At 44.1% G+C, this 20029-nt stretch overlaps 1 pseudogene; it reads right to left on the bottom strand.

The window, feature by feature from the left end:
- Positions 1 to 498: 498 nt before the first annotated feature.
- LOC123648157 lies at positions 499 to 19387 on the bottom strand (annotated as a pseudogene).
- Between the last annotated feature and the right edge of the window lie 642 nt (positions 19388 to 20029).

The following is a 20029-nucleotide window of genomic DNA, read 5'->3' as shown; positions in this document are numbered from 1 at the left end:
CCAATTAACAGTATATATGAATGGTGCCCCCTACAGGTGTCAGTGCACATCCTCAACAACTGTCCACAGCAGACAACTCCCCCTTGGGTATTACTTAAAATTGTGACTACAAATGTTAAAGTCCAATTCTGTTTGGAAAGCTAAACTCACCAAACCCCATATTCTGCAAGTTTGTACTATTAATATTATTCAAGGCCCATCGGGGAGAGACCAAAAAAATAGCATTTAACACGAATTTCAGCCTGTTTATTTATGATTTTGTTATTCTTAAATAACCATCACTAAATGATTTAATGAAATGAAAACTAAAGCCAACACTCACTTTCCAAACTTCTTGTCCCAGACCTAGAGGTTCAAATTCCCAAATGACTGCTCTGAACTCTCCCAAATCTCTGGACACCCAGAACAGGTCAGAAAACTCGATCACCATTGTCAGATCTCTGCATCTGCCTCCTGAAATTCAGGGCTAAGGAACCGAACCAGACTAATTCCAATCTCTCAAGGCTTGCAGAGGGTGACGTCTCCCACGGAAGCAGGGGTATCTGGCACATAAGCATGAGGGTTCCATGGGGAAGCAGATGGCACACTTGAAATACGGAACTCCGAGGAGGATTCACTTAGAACGCTGTGGGTGTAGAGGAACCACAGGGACAGCGCAGCACCCTGCAGTGGAATAGCAGCAGAACTGTTACCAACTGGGCCTAAAGAGAAGAGTAGGAGAAGTTACCAAAACCTAGAGGAAGAGCATATGCAGAGACCACACCTTCAAAAGAGCTGCGACTTTCAACAGACGGACATGGCACTTCAAGGGAGCCAGGGAACAAATACTTGACCTCGTTCACCCCTCCCTCTGCTCTCCCGCTGGGACTGACCCGAAGCCAGAAGACATGGAACCCTTTGTGGGGTCCATACAGGTCAGCTTTTCAAAGCAGAGAGACAGGTGAAAAAAAGGAGAGAACAGGGGAGGGAGGTGGGGGTGGACCAGGGGACAAAAGGAGGCTACTTGGCACAGCACCTGAACTGTTTTTAAAACAAAATCTGTCCCTCTAGCCACAGAGACTTTCTCCATCCACCTCTGATTCTGTCTCCTACTTTTATGTATATGGCCCTTTAATAGACCTTTAGAGTTTATTTAAGTTTATTATGCTTATTTTTTTTTCAATTTCAGCACAGAGTTCTAAAGCTATCTCACAAATGCAGTCCTCACCCAAGCCACTTTCCATCAGCACACAGCCCCTAGGAAGATCATACTTGAAAAGGGGTATTACCTTTGAAATACACACACAAAAACGTCATATTTCTTGTCACTTGGGAGAATAGCTGTGTATAAGTACTTTCAGCTCTTCCCAGATAGAGTGCTGTGAATATGCAGACTACAGCTGAGGAGCTGCCTTGCTGGTAATTCCCTCCCCAGCTTGTCATGAGATTCGGGTGCCATTGGGAGCTTGGAAGAAAACAGCAGAGATGCCATGGGTCACATGTTCCTACTCTATTGAATCATTCTTTGATTACTCCCTGATTTTTTCTGGAATCGTGTTTTAAGGCCTATTCTCAGTTATTCCATCAAGACCGGGAGATAAAATGTTCAATTAACATTCCCCTGGCAGCAGTCTGTTCTCTTCTCTACAGCAGCCCACTCAGGGAGCCTTTGGCCTCTGGGGGCTTCTGGACCCCCCTGGAAGTTCAGTAACTCATCAAGCTTCAAACTGAAAACGTTTAGATTTTGCGGGGTCAGGAGCTGGAGGAAGGAAAGTTGAGAGAAACACTCCCCACCTACCTGGCGATGAATGCCATGCCTTTATTTGTTTCTCTATAGATTTGCCAGGGAGCAGGACTGGAGTCAATAAACAGGCTAGAGAATCAGGAAATAGCATTCTAGGAAATACCATATTTCATCAGATGTCAACTGTTTATAGGACACACCATTATTTTATGTACCACTATGAAAGAAAAAAAACACTATCACTCAGTGACACCAACTCCTTGCTTCTTTGAAACTTTTTTGATTTATTCCAAGGGATCTGGGAATTCCTACTGCCTATAGCTGCATTGCTTGTCCTATTGTAGGCAATCCTACACATCTCGGTAACACATGCGACACGGCTCTGACTACTTGTGGGTATCTTTCTTTTTTAAGTACCATAAAGCCCTTTAAAAACAAGGAATTGTCTCCATTCTGCCAAGATGGATATTTGCTTCACTGACATCAAAATTATTCCTCACTGCTCTGTTTCATGCCTCTATATACACAATGACTTCATTCCAGAGCTGAATCAGAATGTAAACATACTGAAAATGTTTTAAACACCAGCAAGTAGTACCAACAATGAACATAACTCAATTAAAATGAGGACTCCATGACCATCAGTGACCGAGTTCACACACGCATAGGGAAACACTGACAGATACCACACTGGTAGCAAGAGTAAAACATCCCCAAATCTCATCCTCATTTCAGAGATGCTAAAATGTGTGTGTGGGGGGGGGGGTGTTACATCTTAGAATCACTGAAATATGATATATATTAAAATATACCTACATCATTTAACTGGCTGGTGCCCTACAGCAAGGGAACATTTTAAAAACATTTGATCTTAGAGAGTATATGGGTAGGATCCCAGCAGGAAACAGATGGCACACAGAAAAAGAGATGATTAAAAAGAATTTTAATGAAGAGACTATTTATCAAGATGTGGGCAGGGTTAAGGGAAAGCAGCAAGCACCTGCAGGAAATTGCTACAGGCCCTGGCCAAGGAAAGAGAGGTCACCTGAACCCAGAGGAAGCAGCGGTGTGGGGGGCTGTGGCTGCTTCCGAGGGGCCGTCAGGGAGGGAGCAGAAGGAATAAATGTTCTGACCTCTCTGTCTGTCCGCCCTTCAGTCTCCTGCCTTTGGCCGCATCACCCAGCGGTCAGAGGGGATGTGGCCCATGGAGGTCAGCCCCCAGGACAGAGAGCAGGGTGGAGGACGGAAAGGAGGTGAAAAAGAATGTCCAACATTGGGGGTTCACCAGAAAGCTAAAACATTTTAGCTTAAAATTCGGCATTCTGTGGTTGCCTTACAACAATTTTATGACCAAATTCATTGCTCCTCAGTGAGAATTACTACAACCAGTAAGGACCTGGGAATTTGGAACTTGACTGCCCTTTTGTCTGAGTGTTAGACTAGGTCCAAATGTGTGCTCACACAAAAATCTCAACCCTACCTCTGCCGACTCCACTTATATACAAAGTGATTGAGGTATAGGTAAGTATGTAGGTAGGTAGGTAGGTAGGTAGGCATAGACAGGCAGATATGGTCTAACCTCATCTTGTCCCCATAAGGCAGCTCCAAGTGGTTGGGAAGAAAATAGCCAATTTTAGAATTTTAGAATGAGATGGTTCAGTGGCTTCAAAGCCTGCTTTGCATGCGGATGAATAACAGGAATAGGTAACATGCCTGAACTTGCCCTGTGCTAGACGACGGGCTGAGAGCTTCATATTCAGATCTCACTTAACCCTCACCCAACCCTCTGCAGTCGGTACTATTAATAGTCCCACTTTACAGAGGTTAAAAAGTAATAGCAAGCATGAATTTCTTTAAAAATAAACTGGATTATATCGCTATCTTGCCCAAAATGCCTTCTTCCGCACTTGGAAGTGACGGTAAGGCCCCTCTCAGGGCCTGCACGGCCTCTTGTGATGGGACCCCATCCAGGCTCCCGGCTTCGTCTCCTACTCGGACGTCCTGTTTCCCCCACTCCATCCCCACCCGGCTTCCTACACCTCCTCTGGCGCTCCCAGCTCTTCCCCTGCTCCACCCTTTGCATACTCTGCTTGCTGCCCGGGCTGAAGGGCAAGCGCCTTCTCATCTTCTAGTAGCTCAACTGTGGCCGCCTCAAGGCCTCCCCTGACCAACCCTCCTAAAGTAGATCCATCCACCTGCATCCCGCCATTTCTTCCTCGCCCAGGCCCTTGTTTCCTTTGCAGCGTCCGCACATGTGCGTGTGCATGAACGCACCTGTGCCGGCATCTCACTCCCCCTCGGACGTGAGTCCCTGAATGCAGGACCACGTCTGACTTGGTCCTCTTCCCAGCCTCGCCCCCATCGCCCCCTCAGCTCCTATGTCTGCTTTGAAATCTTTATTATAATTCGCTATTCTTTTGTTTTCTTTTTACCTGTTCTTTTCTTTTTTTTCTTTTTTTTTTTTTTTTGACCTTCCCACCCCTTTACCTGTTCTTAAACTGTCTCCCACAAGAACTAAAATCCCTCTGTTCACTGCTATACCGTCAGCACCAGAAATTCTCCTTGGCAGGTTGGTGGAGGAATTTGCCTAAGGCCCTGGGGTCACTGAAGGGGCAGGATCCGCACCTGGACTGTCTTTCTGCAGCGCCCTCCCCCCGCTGCCCCCGAGATGGTCCGCCCCTCCTGCGAGGAAGCAGGACACAAATGTCGCGCAGTCTGCCCCAGGATCGGCCCCTATGGGTGAGGACAGAGCAGTCACACTTCTGTCTCTGGGGTCCCCCACCCAAGTTGGCAGGACTGACTGAAAAGGCACAGGTCACCGGGCCAGAAAAGGAAAACTGCACCTTATCTGCGATCCCAGCTGTTCTAGACTGTATGGAAACCGGTTCTGTTTCTCCGCTAGGCGGGAGGAGCAGCTCCCGCGGGCATTCAGAAGGCACGAAGGCAGCGTGGTTACGCTGAGGCCTGGAGCTCTGGTCTCCCCTCAGCTTCCCTCCCTCCCCACATCATTCATTTCTTTCAGTGGCATCACGGGAAAGAACAGGACATGCAAAGCCCCAGACAGCATCGTCTCCTGTTCCGGGGGAATATGTCACTACTCCTTCTGTATAATCTACTGAAGCTTTTATATACGTCCTTCCTCTGGGGCTGCTTTCTGCTTCTCTCTGCCTTTCTAACTCTTCCACCACTTTCTTTGTGCCAGAGAATTTGTTCAGTGTGAGCACACGTACATGTGTCTATTAAAGCACAACTCTGGCTACATTCCCAGCAAAGGAGGAGGAAGTCTTTGTAAGGCCCAGCTAATTCAATAAGCTCCAATCACTCATAAAATATTTATTAAGTGGGAAGAAAGCAACGGTTCCACCATTTGTTATGAGTCCACGATCAGTCACCACAGAAGTCGCTTTATCCTCAAATGCAGGAGTAGTTAATGGCCAAAGTTTGGAAAGTGTTTTACAAAGCGTTCATAGACACACATCACTTATGCCTCACGGTATGGATAGAAAATAATGTTGGGGGGCGGGGATGACAAGCAGAGGAATAACAGGGGGTACACAGTCCCCTGAGCTCTCATTTTCCCAAAAGATTTGGCCAAGTCTATGTGAGCCCCAAGCCTATGGTCAACTGTTATGCATTCTTTTATGCTCAGCCAGGTGTGACCATGAGAGGTGACACGGGAGGAGGTCAGGAGAACAAAGTGTATTATATTCACAGGTCCTACAGACAGAAGGCACAGCAGGCCACGCAGGGCGTGGGGAAGACATGGGAAGCAGAGGACTACTGCCTCCTGAGGTACACCGGCCAGATAGAGGGAGGTGGCTGGTTCTGGACTGGGCAGTTTGCAGGAAAGGCATGCTCTCGGCTGAGCCTTTTGCTGCCTCTGAGAATTGGCTAGCCCTGGGAGGGGCAGTCTCTCACCAGAAGGAATCGTTCTTTAAGATGCCAACACATTGTAATATACAGGAAATTTTAAAATATATACATGTAGTGATTACTTTTATGTGTCAACTTGACTGTACTGTGGATGCCCAGAGAGCTGGTTAAACATTATTTGTGAGTATATCTATGAGGGTGTTTCTGGAAGACATTAGCATTTGAATTGTGGAATGAGTAAGCAGATGGCCCTCCCTAATGTTGGTGGGCCTCACCCAATTCATTGAGGGTCTGAATAAAACAAAAAGGCAGAGGAAGGGTTCATTTGCTCTCTGTCTGACTGCTAGAGCTGGGACATCCATCTTCTGCCCTTGTCACTCCTAGTTCTCAAGCCTTCAGCTCTCAGACCTTAGAACTACACCAATGGCTTTCTTGGGTCTCCAGCTTGCAATCTCATGGCAGATCATGGGACTTCTCAGCTTTCATAGTCACATGAGCCAATATTATATAACAAACCTCTTCCTGGATATAGATGTACATAGATATATGAGATATAGATATATATGCAACTGGTTCTATTTCTCTGGAGAACCATAACCAATGCAATACATCAGTGTTCTGGTAGAGTGGAGCCCACCACCATCAAGGGATAGGACAGGGAATAATATCTATGTGACTATAACACTGGATGTTCTCTTGTCCAGGAAGTGACCTTGTCTGAAATGGAGCCTCTGGAGCCCAGGACTAGAATCAGCCTGTTCTTCAGTCAAGCTGACTGCCCTGCTGAGCCAGTCCTGCTACACATCTACCGAAAGGTCAAAAGAGGTGAGCCCCTGGGGCCAGCACATTTTCCTCTCCTCACAGGCTAGATGGATTCGTCTCCAAGGAAACAGGGCCTGGAGCTACTGAGTGCACTGAAGAAGCAACCAAACAAGAGTGATTCCTTCACCAGCTCTTCAGTCTCAGAAGAACACCGGCACTGAATGGTTTGGGATTACTGGTATTTGGAGTTTGGTATGAGTCCCCAGTCTGCTGGTGGAAATCTGGGGGAACCTATTCCATGTGAATGAAGGACTGAATCCGTGGAAGGGTCTGTGATCTAGGACTCCTGGAAAGGTTGACGGAGAAGTCTACCTAGCGCTTGAACCAGGCCCTTGTAAGTGCAGAGGATTTGAAGACAGGAGTGGCAGCGGGGAGCTGGGGATGGGAAGGAGGCAATGGAGGAAGGGAGGAAGAACACCTTCTAGGCAGTGAACATGGTGTGAAAGTTTAGAGGCAAAAAGACCCCTGGTACCCTGTGGTCACAAAATCCATTCCTTTCCTCCAACCTTTTATAAATTAAATATTTAGCATGTGCAAACAGAATATTAAAACAAATGCCTGAGGTTAAATGGGACAGCCTCCACTATCTCAAAGTGTGGTAGTGGATTCCACTAAGGAACACCTACCCAATGGCCAGCACATGTCTGCACATAGCAATGCCCAGGGGAGGTCAGCTTCTCCCCTCCCTGATTCTCTCTTGCCCCAGCCCCAACGTCTGTCCTCGATTCCTACCAAATCTCTGGTTAATCTGCCAGCACCATTCTTAGTGATGCTGAATCTCCCTCTATTAGGGACTGAATGTTTGTATTCCCCCAAAAGTCATATGATGAAGTTCTAACTCTCAATGTGACGGTATCTGAGGTGCAGCCTTCAGGAGGTAATTATGTCTAGATGAGGTAATAAGGCTGGGACTCCCATGACAGGATTAGTGTCCTTACAAGAGAAGGAAGAGACCAGAGCTCGCTCCCTCCCTGCCATGTGTGGACACAGCAAGAAGGTGGTTGTAGAAGGCTGGCTGGCTGCAAGCCAGGAAGAGAGCCCTCACCAGAACCCAACCATGCTGGCATCCTGATCTCAGACTTCCAGTCGCCACAACTGTGAGAAATAAATCTCTGTTATTCAAGCCACCCAGCTTACGGTATTACGTTATGGCAGCCAAGCTGACTAAGACACCCTCAAACTTCCTGCAAGAAAAAAATCCTTAGCTCCAAAATGGGGGGAAATGTGCCTTTGATGAAATTTTCCTAGGCCATAAAGATAAGCAAAATGTCTTTCCTTTAATGACTTAAACCTAAAACCTAAAGTCCATGTATCCCAGAACACCAGGATCTCTATAAGCTTATGATCTGAGAGGTCAAGACCCTCACCAATGCAGACTGCCTAGGCACCTGGTACCAATACTTCTGAAAATGTGGCTCTTTGGCCACCTTTATCAGAATTTACTCAGAGTGCCTATTATAAAAATCATGTGTCTGTCACTGCATACCTATTACATTGAAAGCAGTTGTTGGGATCCTAGAAGTCTGTATTTTAACAAGCTCCTCAGTGCATTCTTATGAACAGTAGTATATGAGAACCACAGATGGATATACTAATCCCCAGCACCCATCTCTTCCTGAATATCCTGCTACAAACTGGGACTCAGATTGCCATAAAGAACCTTCTCTAAATCCTTGCACTCAAAACGTGGTGTGCAGCACAGCATTGGGAGCTTGTTAGAAATGCAGAATCCCAGGCCCCAGCCCAGATCTACTTCCTCAGAGTGCATTTTTTCATTAGAGTTTGGAAAAGTTTAGAAGTGCTGGCTGGGCTTGGTGGCCCAAGCCTGTAATCCTAGCACTCTGGGAAACTGAGGCAGGAGGATACTTTGAGGTCAGGAGTTTGAGACCAGCCTCAGCAAGAGCAAGACCCCGTCTCTACTAAAAATGAAAAGAAATTAGCCAGGCAGCTAAAAAATAGAAAAAAAATTAGCTGGGCATGGTGGCACACACCTGTAGTCCCAGCTACTTGGGAGGCTGAAGCAGGAGGATCACTTGAGCCCAGGAGTTTAAGGTTGCTGTGAGCTAGGCTGATGCCACAACACTCTAGCCTGGGCAACAGAGCGAGACTTTGTCCAGAAAAAAAAAAAAGAAGTGCTATGAACCCAAGGTGCCCCCAAAAGTCTAGCAAATGCCTGCAGGATCTGCCAAGGTATTCCTACTGTCAAGATTTCAAAATCAAGTTAAGCTACTTAGAAACACCCAGAGAAGGACCAAAGTGAAGTGTAGAGTGATTCCTTTGGAGCCTACTCTCAAATGGGAACCTTACCCCAGGAAGGTAATGTTTCATGGCTAGGGTGACAAGCCTTGCTATTAAACCTCTCAGATGCCCATTTTACCTTTATAGTACAGACTGCAAGTTGTCCCCCACCATCCAATCTCCTCTGCTTTCTTCATAATAGAACCCTTGGTATTTAGCTAGTACCTGACTGCCCAAAATAGAGACCACATTACTCAGCCTCCCCTAAAACTAAGGTGTCTACATATAAGTTCTAGCCAATGTTACGCAAGCAAAAGTATCTCTCACAATTTCTAAGATATGTGCTTACAAGAATGGGATATGCCCCTCTTCATCCCTTCCTTCCTCCTTGCTAGAATGTAGACATGATGGCTGGAGTTCAAGCAACCATTTTGGACAATGAGGTAGAAGCCACATGATGAGAATGGTGGTTCCTGACAACATGCTGAACTAGATACCTACCTCAGGACTTCTTAGATCTCTATTTTGTTTACGCCAATTTATTTTGGGTTTTCCTTCATTCTCAGCTGAATCAATTCCTAACTGAGACGTATCCCTGTTAGACTTCAGGCAATATGAGCTGAGTGATTTCTGTGTCCTCAAAAAGGCTGAGTGTCTTGACTATAAAGTCTCAACACTCAGGGAGATTTCGTATCAATCTGGGTGTGGCCGTGTCCCCCAGCAGGTACTAAATGAACGGGCAGGTAGGAGATGGGTAAGGAACAGGTTTTCAATTCCTACCCCATTCTTCTACACAGCACTATGTTTAACCTTTCTGTTGCCATAGATATCTCCAGAAAGAACTTCATTAACCCTCTTGAAGCTCACCAAGATCACTTTCTGCCTGCAGCCAGGAATTCTAACCTATTTTCTCTTATTGCAATTCAGACAAGTCCCTCTTCATCATCTTTAAGTGGAAAAGGAAGTACAGGAACTTCCTGCTACAAACAACATTTCAATATAAAATTCTCTATTCATCCACTACACAAACCCTTATTTCACAGCATACTATGTGCAAGTCACCGTAGTAGGCTTGGGATACAATGAAACCTTCCTGAAAGCTGTTTTTGATTAGTGTATTTATGTCTAAAACCCAAACCCCTGACTCCAGGCAACAGGCCAATTATTTCAAAGACAAGGTTTGGGTCTTGACCTTGAAAACATTATTCAGAGATTAAATCCTTCTGTAAATCAGAAAAATGTTATTGAATTTGAGGGGGGTGGGTTTTAGATACATAATTACCTCTATTCTGCTTCCCTTCAAATTCTTAAATGACTTCATTAACATTCATGTAAATTACCCTTCTGCAATGATTCAGGATAAGTTCTCCAAATGGATCTAATTCTCTCCCACCACCCTCCCCTCCACCCCAGAGCAGGATACGTGGTGAAGAACATAGCACATTTCCTGGCACATTGTATATCTTCAGTAAATTTTACCCAAATCTGACTTCCTCAGTTTCATGCTCTACGTTCTGTATTTGCTCATGTACACTATACCATTTAATGAATATTCGTATTAGTAGGCATCATAACTATTTTGCCACTTTTGTATTCCTAATATTATTACATATTATCAGTTATATACACTGGTCTTCTGGAGGTTTGTCCAGAAGGCACCATAATTCAAAATACAAAGCAATCCTTCCATAATGTATATTTATAATTGTAATATGTTTCTGTGGTTACATTTGAATGGGAAAGTGCCTCTTCCAAAACTATTGGTCAGAAGAAATCACTTCAACTGAGTCAGCCCACGAAGCCAAGTATATCCGCACCAGAAGCAACTGGAAGGCTGGCCAGCTTCCCCAGGGCTGTGGTTTGGGTTGAAACGGAGAAATCCCACCGACACCCTGTTAACGGGGTGTGAAACTGGGATGCTTCTGTTAACCAGGAGTCAACTTCCTTTTCAGTCACAAGCAAATGGAGCTGCCGTTTTCACAGCTTGTCTCACCAATTCCCTGGCAGCTAATGAAATTTTTTTCATTTAAAAAGGCTTTGACAGAGCCAATAGAGGTGGCTGCTGTGGAACACCCACAGGGTAACAGGAACTAGCAGTAAGCGGGCACCTTGCATTCAGGGAACCCAGAATCCTGCCCCAGGGCCGGGCCCCCCTCAGCCTGTCTGGAGTGGGCTGGATTGGAGTAGACCAACTCTTACACCTTAAACTTGGCCTGCCCGATGTTATAGCCTGGGGCAGCCAGGCTGCTAGCACAAGAGGTCTTCATTAAAAGCCTGAAGGTAGAATTTCAGTGCATGTCCCTCTATCTGTTAATAATAGGAAATAATCAGGGTTATTTTCTAAAGGCCATCCTTTGTATAAACAATTTAGACACACTTACCAGCATGTTCACTAACAAGAAATTCTCTTCCTCGTTTCTTTTTTACAGTTCTGAAGTTACATGCATAAAAAGAAATAGGGTTTTTTCCATTCATCTGGTTTGATGTACTATTTTTTCTTATCCATTCTCGCAACATCCTGTTGGGCCTACGCTGCTAAGAAAGTCTCTTACATATTTGGGGCTTGTGGAGGGGAGGGCAGGACCCTAGGAAGGGAGGATGTAGGGAAGCTTGTGATGAATTTTAACAGGAAATGTCTTTAACAAATGAAGTCTCTCTTCCCTTGCCTAACTCTGCAATGCCTCTGGCTTGAAAATTCCCCATATGCTTGTTATTTATGTATACCACGCAAATTCTAAACAAAGAGCTCCATTCTTGGTCCCCCACACAGCCTGCAGCAGCTAGGAAATTTTCCACCCGAGAGATATAGGGGGATCCAGAGCAGAACCAAACCAAGGCTCACTGTACAGAACATTATTGGCAAAAGTCAAAATAAGGTTGTGTAGGCAATGTGGAATAGATCAACCTGCCAGGAAGAAGTTTGTTTGTTTATTTCCATTAAGACCAGACCTTCGAGTTGATGCCTGTATTAGTTTGCTCCGGCTGCTGTAACAAAGGACCACAAACTGGGTGGCTTAAACGACAGAAATTCCTTGTCTCACAGCTTGGAGATTAGAAGTCCGAGGTCAAGGTGCTGGCAGGGCTGGTGCCTTCTGAAGGTTGTGCAGGAGAATTTGTTCTCTGTCTCTCCCCCAGCTTCTGGTGGTTTGCTGGCAGCCTTCGGTATCTCTTGGCTTGTAGAAGCATCACCCTGATCTTTGCCTTCATCTTCACGTGGCGTTCTTCCTGTGTGCATGTGACTGTATCCAAATTTCCTTTTTTATAAAGATACCAGTCACATGGGATTAGGGCCCAGCCTAATGATCTCAACTAATCACATCTTCAAAGACCCTATTTCTACATAAAGTTACATTCATGTAAATTTTAGGGGGCACAATTTGACCCATAACAGCATCCAATATAAGACATCCTGACAACAAAGCTGATAACCCTGCCCGGGGGCAGCCAGTGAGATGATTATGAATTAGGTTTTGGAAAAGAAAAAAAAAAAAAAAACTTTGGCCATCCTGGGGTTCGAAGGGCAGGTTTCTGAGCCACAGAAATTTTCAGGGAAGAGCTAAGCTCTGAAAGGTTCTATTTAAGAATGAGGAAGACTCGTCAAGACAGAGCGGTCATGCCTGGTTCTCAGCGTTCTGGCCCCTTCTCTCCGCAAGCAGACGGGCAAAAACCTTGCTAAATCTGACGGCAGCAGCGGGACTGCTCTGCCCTGGGCTTCCGCTGCTCAGAACCAGCCTTTGCCATTGCGCTCCCTTAGACATTAAAGGAAGAAGACAAAACAGAGACGGGGAATAATCGCCAGCCTTCGACTGCAGTCCTCCTTCAACTCTGCCTCCCCTTGAAATATTTTTTCCTGTTTCCTTCTCTCTCACTCTCTTCCACCCTGAAAACCAGCAATACTGTTTGTAGGGAATTTTAAGGACAACAGTAAAGAGAAAAAGTAAAATGTCTGCAGACAGCAACTGGTTTGACATTTCCAAGTCTTCTCTCTTGGGTTCCAAAGCCCGTGCCTGGGGTGGCCAGAACTTGCATTCTTTCATTCAGGTTTTGATTGAACTTTTTCAGGCCTCCGGGCAGTAGGCAAGCTACTGTGTGGGCTTGTTTTCCAATCATTTGTTTGTGTGTTGGTTTGCCTTTGGTTTGCTTCTGTCAAAGTATCCCTGACATCCCTGTTACAGTGGAAGAGGAGGGCTCCAGGGAGAGCAGGTGGAGGAGACGTTGCCACGGCTGGGGCGGAGATGCCGGCCTCCTCCTTCCTGCAGCTTGTACCAGCTCCTGACTGTGCCCCTCCGAGGACATCTTAACCACACCCTTGATCCAGGCTGTAACCTCCTGCGTGAGTGCTGTGATCACCTCCCAGTGAGAGAGACTGCGGGTTTGTTCTCTGACATCCCAGGTCCCTGCTCCAGTAAAACTTGTATTTCACCCAATTTGCAGTTAGTCCCAAATGTCACCTGCCCAGTGGATGGGAAGGCAGACAATCAGTCGGTGCCAACCTTATGAAACCGTCGGAGACTTTTTCAAGGATGTCTGGTACCCTCAGCATGTGCAGGCCCTGGAGGGTAGAATCCCTTGCTATTGCAGTCAAAAATCAGACCTGGGGACACTGGGGGCTATTTGATAAATGCACGTTAACTTTTAGGATACCTGCTCCATTAGGATTTAGCTCCAGGCTTCAAAGTCTATAAAGTTACAATCTAATGTGTGAATTTAGAGCTTCAAATTTAAAATGTCAGATGTTGTTTTATTTATTTAGCAAATACGGTATTCTCCATTCCCTTGAAACTGTTCTATGTGTTTACAAATACTAAATCACTTAAATCAGCACAACTATGTGAAGCAGGTACAAGTATTTTCATCCTTATTTTACAGATGAACATGATACATAAAAAGGTTTAGTAACTTGCCCAAGGGCATTCAGCTAGCAAACAGCACAGCCAGGATTCAAACCCTCATAGTCTAATCTAGAGTCTGGACTCTTAACCACGACACTGAGGACCAGCTATAACTGTAATAGGTCAATGGAACCAAAAACAGGAGGAAATTTAGTTGAAAAGTTACAGCTGAAATGGGAACACCCTAACATCCTCTGGATGAGAGCTCACTTGTGTTCCTCCGTGAGGCATTTACTGCACTTAAACACAACCTTTCTCTAGCTCAACCAGGTTGCCCAGAGACTAGATAAAATGCAATCAAGTTTGGCACTGAAATCTAGTTACAATTATCAAAAGGGGATGCATCTACTCTTAATTAGGACAGCTCTGGATCTCTGAGGGATGCTGGGCTAGACTGTATTTTCTACTCACTACTAAGGGCTTTCCCTCTTTCCCTGGTCTTCTGTAGATGGGAATTCTAATGTGGCAAATACACAGAAGACTTGTACAATTTTTATTAAAGTGTATTTTTTCCACCTATGGGAGAAAAATAATATTCAAATCTTCCACGTTTCATTTTCTCACTTTAATTTTTAGTTAACTTATTTTTATTATATATATTTGTTGGTTACGATGTAATGTTTTGATCTATGTATACATTATAGAAAGAGTCAATCAAGCTAATTAACATATCCATCGTCTCACCAGTTTATCTTTTTGTATGTGTGTGCTCAGAATTGGAGCAATTTTGAAACATACAACACATTAGTATTAACTGTGATCACCATGCAGTACAGCAGGTCACTAAAACTTACTCTTCCAGTCTAACTGGAACTCTGTGCCCTACGGCCACATCTCCCTCTCAGCTCAGTCTCTGTCTCACTGGTGCACAGCTCTCACAGGGACCTCCAGAGCTCGTCCCATTCCCACCCTCAGAGCAGGGTGGGCGGTTAGGCTTGCTTCCTTCCCATCTAAGTCGGTTCTTTCCTCTGGGGGGGGGGCAGTCTGTCGTCCTCACCCTCCTCATCCTCTGGGAAAGCACTCCAGAGTCTTCCTCTCCATTTGGCAAGTCCAGCTGATAGGGTCTGTCAGATGTGCCCACACATTTGTTGCTGCTCAACAAATGGAAGAACCACTGCTGCTCCCTAAATTAAACTGAACAACCTAGTTTATTCCAGCAGGTTCCTGGTAAACAGCACTGCAGCTGAAAAGGCTTATCCTGTTTACTCTAGCATGAAATATCCTGAGTTGAAGCTCCCAGAGCAGGGCAGAGGCTGCACTCCCCGAATGTCAGCTGTTTGAAGGGCTTTGTGTTTTGACAAATGGTGTTTAGGTAAGAAAGCCGCTGTTGATGTGATCTTTTGTATCAACTTTGAGCATTTGACGTAGATGGACACTGTTCTACTTCAGTATATGCCAGACCTTCTTAACGAGGAGAATCATCAGTGTGTCATGACTTGATGTTCCCCACTGGCTACACCTCCACACACAGTGTGACCTTCTTGAGTTTCTATCTCTGTGTCAGGGTTTCTCAACCTCAGCACTAGTAACAGTTGGACTATTAACATTTGGACAATTTCAGGTTGTGGGGGCTGCCCCATGCATTGTAGGATGTTTAGAGCAACCCTGGCCTCTACCCACTAGATGCTAGTTGCACCCTCCCCCAAGTTAACCAAAAACGCCTACGGACATTGCCAAATGTCCCCTGGGGAAGGGGGTAAAATCACTCCCCACACGCCTACCTGCACTGAGAACCACTACTTAAGGTTAAAAATAACACTCTTTTTATAAAGGCCAGGAAGGGAAGAGACCATTTGTAGAACATTCAGGAGCTCTCCGAGCATCCTCAGACTGTTCTCCTCCTTCAGCCCTGTCCACAGGGAACCTGAATAGGTCAGCTTGTTGGAACTTGAAAGCACAAGTATTTAAAAGGCTTTAATAAGCATTACCAGAAAAATAAAAATTATCCAATGAGTATGAAGTTCCCTCTAAGTGCCCCCTACATGTTCTGCTTTCTACATCCTTTTAAAGATGTCTGTCCCATCAGCCTTAAATAGGAGAAATGTGTCTTCCATGCTACAATATGGATGAACCTTGAGAACATTGTGCTAAGTGAAATAAACCAGTCTCAAAAAGACAAATACTGTATGATTCCACTTTTATAAGGTACCTAGAGACAGAAAATAGAATGGTGGTTTCAGGGGCTGGGGAGAGGTGGGTATGGGGGAGTTGTCTAATGGGAACAGAGTTTGGGTTTTGCAAGGTGAAAAGAGTTCTGGAGACCGGTTGTGTGGCAAAGCGAATGTAACCGACACTACTGAACTGTGCACTTAGAAATGGTTAAGATGGTAAGTTTTAATTTATGTGCCTTTACCACAATAAAAATATTAATAATAAAGAAAAATAACAATAAATGGGAGGAGGCGGGGGGAGTCTGTCACCAACTATCATTTCTTTCCAAGGTGGCCAGACCAGACACACTGGAGTTCTACACACACAGAGACACAGCATCCTTCCCTAACCCCAGTCCGAATCCTGACAATTGCCTGAATCCAGCCAACATCCTAACATCTGAGCCAAAAACTTCTCTTCCTCAATTTTCACTTGTTTCTCCAGTAAATATTTTTAGGATACTTTAAAATACATACATCTAAAACCATCTCCTCTCCCTTTTTTGGCCAAATTTCTGTAGGAGGTTTTAGTGAAACCTGAAACAACTAAAAGCCTGGAGTTGAGGAGTTGGGAATCGATGCTTTTCCAAAATGCTAATCGGGCACCAAAGAATCTGAAGTTGAAGAAGTGGTGATGTATTGAGAAATCCCCACGCAAGGTGTATTCCAACACAGTAACAGAGCAGCAAGGGCACCTGAGGTTAGGTAGGACCGGGCAAGGGATAGAGGGAGAAGATACTGACTGAATTTGGGGCCATGAGAATCTGGCCCTTCCCAGAAGTTTCCCAATTGGCCAAGAAAGGGCTCCCAAACCTTAAAATTTAGGTGACCAGTGGTCATCTACAGTTTCCTGTTCTCAACTAAGCAGAAACAAAGATGGCAAGTAACACAAGATTCAGATGCTCTTTTGTGGTTTTCAGAACAATTACCCAGATTTTATGCTAATTTCCTTTTTGGGGGACATTCCATGGGGTCAGAGTGTGCAGTGCATGCATTCCACTTAAGACCCAGATCTGTGATCAGTGACTATTTCAAGCTTTCTTTGGCCTGCCTTCCTCGACAATTTGGGTTCCTTTGGTTAGCACCATTTTTATGAGAGTTATTTTGCTGTGTGCAATGCCATTCTGTACTCCCTTCTAACTTAGAGTATTTCCAAAATGTTTAAAATTAACAAATATTAATAAATGAATAATATGCATACCATTTTATATATACATATACATATGCACACACAGAGAGAGGGGTAATATTTTTTTTAAATATAAAAAATAAGAAAATTGCTGAACATACTTATATAGCTTTATCTTCTTTCTTTGATTCAAAGATGAAGATGTTTTTTTCACATTTTAATGTTTCTGAAATCAATGTGATCTTAACAATTGATTTGTGGCACTTTTTTCCTAAAAAGCTATTACTACATCAATGGTGCAACCACTGTTGTCTCTAATCAATGAAATACTGTATACTATTATGTAACCACATTAGAGATCACCTGACCATGTGACATTCCCACAGGCAGGTAGGACACGAGGCACTCATGTAAATGGCCAGCCGGCAGGACACTTCTTGGTGATCCTGGGCAGGGCAAGTCACGTCTCCAAGCAGATTGTCCCACTAACAGCTGTCTCCTAAATGATGGCTGATCTAGAATGGATTGATCTTAAAATATCAACAGATATTTTTATTAAATAGTGAACATATATATATTTTACTCATTTCCCATGGTGCTATTTCTGAAAGAAAGATATTTTGCATAAAAAGTAGAATTTTGTGGCTCTCAAAGTATGTCTAAATGAAACAGGCAAAAATTTAGAATTCTCCAAGGTAAAAATGAAAAACTTATATCATTGATTTCTAAGAAATTGAGAAAAGCCAGCCATGGTGACTCACACCTGTAATCCCAGCTACTCAAGAGGATGAGGCAGGAGGATCCCTTGAGCCCAGGAGTTCGAGGACAGCATGGGTAACATAGCAAGACCCCAAAAGAAAAAAAAAGACAAGAAAAGAAAAGAAAGAAAGAAATTGAAGAATAAGCTGTCCAAGACAAAACAATTCATGAATTTTAAAACAGCCTAATTCATACTGACCTAAAAATTATAAAATATATAGCTGATATTCATCTTCCTTTTGCTACAACATTCCTAACGCAAAATGGAATTTCCAAATTAGACTGAAATTTAAAAATATGTAAGAGTGGACTCTACACCGCTTTTGGTGTGAGAATCTGACTCAGTAATACCATAAAATGTAGCAGACATGAAAAATTATCAAAAACACTGTTCTCTTTTTGAAAAATACAAAGTATATTTATGTTTTGTCTTTATATATTTTTTTATTCTTAATAAAATTTTCATTTATCTAATCTCATTACATTGTAAAACAATTTTTAATAAAATGTGATTATATCTTGTAGTGATTAATTCACGTTGATTCTATAATTGCTGTCTACTATAATCCACATACACATGTTCTTTCATAAGTTCCTTCTGGTGCTTTTTCAACTCATTATAACTTGCAGAGCATCTTTTGGTCAAAGGAGTTCAGAAACCCTGCCTTACTGCACCCCACAGTCTATAGGCCTCCAAGCCACAAGATTTAGTTATTTGCTGACATCAGATCTAGTAAGGGTCACCCTGGTGGCAACATGGTGAGAGTACCCACATCCATTTAAGGAATTTTCTATTGCAAACAACTAGGAGACATATGACACTAGATACCAAGATACCAAAAATGGAAGCTAAGTAGAAACCCCAATGAGAACATTTTTTTCAAGCGGAGGAAGAGGATCATCTACCATGTTGCTTTTCAGTCACTCATGACAGGGCAGTGGTTTGTGGCAGGATATGAAGTGTTTTGTTTTGTTTTTGCCATCAATAAGAAATTTACTTGTTTTAAAAAAAAATCCAAATGCTGGCATTGTCCAGAATAATTTAACAGGTTTATTTATAATTGTTATAAAGTTAAACTGCTGAAACTTGTTCACTGAAACATTTTGACTTGCTCTAATGTTTCACATCTCCGCATTTATATTAAAAATTCACACACAAATGAAAGTGCAAAAACTGCCAATACCTGATTTCTGTCCCCTATTTTTCCTCTCGCAATCATATACTTAGGTACCTTTTGATCCCATAGGAGGAAAAATATGTAACGTTCAGAACTACCAATAAATAACAGGGATAATTTTTTTTTTTTTTTAGAATGAAATGTTTTCCCACCTTAGTGGATTCTTAAGCATGTTCTCCAGTATACAGCATGATAGCTGGATGTCTTTTGGCATCATTGTTACACATTTGGCTTGGATAGCACACAGACTGGTATCTTCTAAAAGGCCAACCCAGATAGACCTCACTTGCCTGCTGCACAGCACCAATAGCTGCGCTCTGGAAGCGCAGATCTGTCTTGACGTCCTGAGCAATTTCTCGCACCAGACGCTGGAAAAGAAGCTTGCGAATCAGAAGTTCAGTGGACTTCTGGATGACGTCTAATTTCACCAAATGCCACTGTACCAGGCCTGGAGCGACGAGGTCTCCTCACCCTTCCGGTGCAGGGTGAACTCTTGCAAGCGGCTTTTGTAGCCAGTTGCTTCCTGGGGGCTTTACCACCGGTCCATTTGCAGGCAGTCTGCCGCGTATGAGCCATGGTATAAAGACCTCACCCACCCTTCTCCTTCGGCTGGAGCTCGCGAGCTAGAGGCCACACTGGTGTTATAGAGTGACAGCCGCACGGCCGCAGCGGCGAACACAATTCAGGATATGAAGGGTTTTGATGAAGGGGGATGGGGGGAGGTTGGAGAGTAGAATTGAGAAGAGTTTGGAAAAGGTGTCATAATTTGGAAAAAAGATTCTCCCATATAAACTTTGGTCAAATTTGAATGATTTGAGCTGGTCCTGTTCCCAAAAACCCAATAGCTATTGTGACATCCATAGCTTTGGAATTTTTACCAGGGCCCTAGAGAGGGGTGTGTGTGAGAGAGAGAGAGAGGGGGAGAGAGGGAAGTAGTAATAGTTATAGGACAGTAGCATCGACTTACGATTTCTCACAAGCACTGTATAAGGAAGGGGAGCCAGGTGGGGAACCTGAACCCCAATGAGGCTACATGAGATGGTTCCCAAACAACGATCTACCAAACCCTAGAAGTTGCACAGAAGCCACCTGGGAGGGTAGGAGGGGGTTACAGGAAACCACGACAGGGCACACCGAGACAGTCGATCCTGCTAACTGAGATGGCTCCTAAGTAACTAACAGGCAGCTGGTGTGGACAGCACGAATACACTGGACAAAGGCATGATTCACTCGTTAATTCACAAGGTAGGATCACCCCAGGGCAG

This window comes from Lemur catta, chromosome 12, assembly GCF_020740605.2.
Source record: "Lemur catta isolate mLemCat1 chromosome 12, mLemCat1.pri, whole genome shotgun sequence".
Lineage (NCBI taxonomy): Eukaryota > Metazoa > Chordata > Mammalia > Primates > Lemuridae > Lemur > Lemur catta.
Note: the sequence above shows the minus strand (reverse complement) of the source record. Positions and strands in the feature narration are given on the sequence as shown.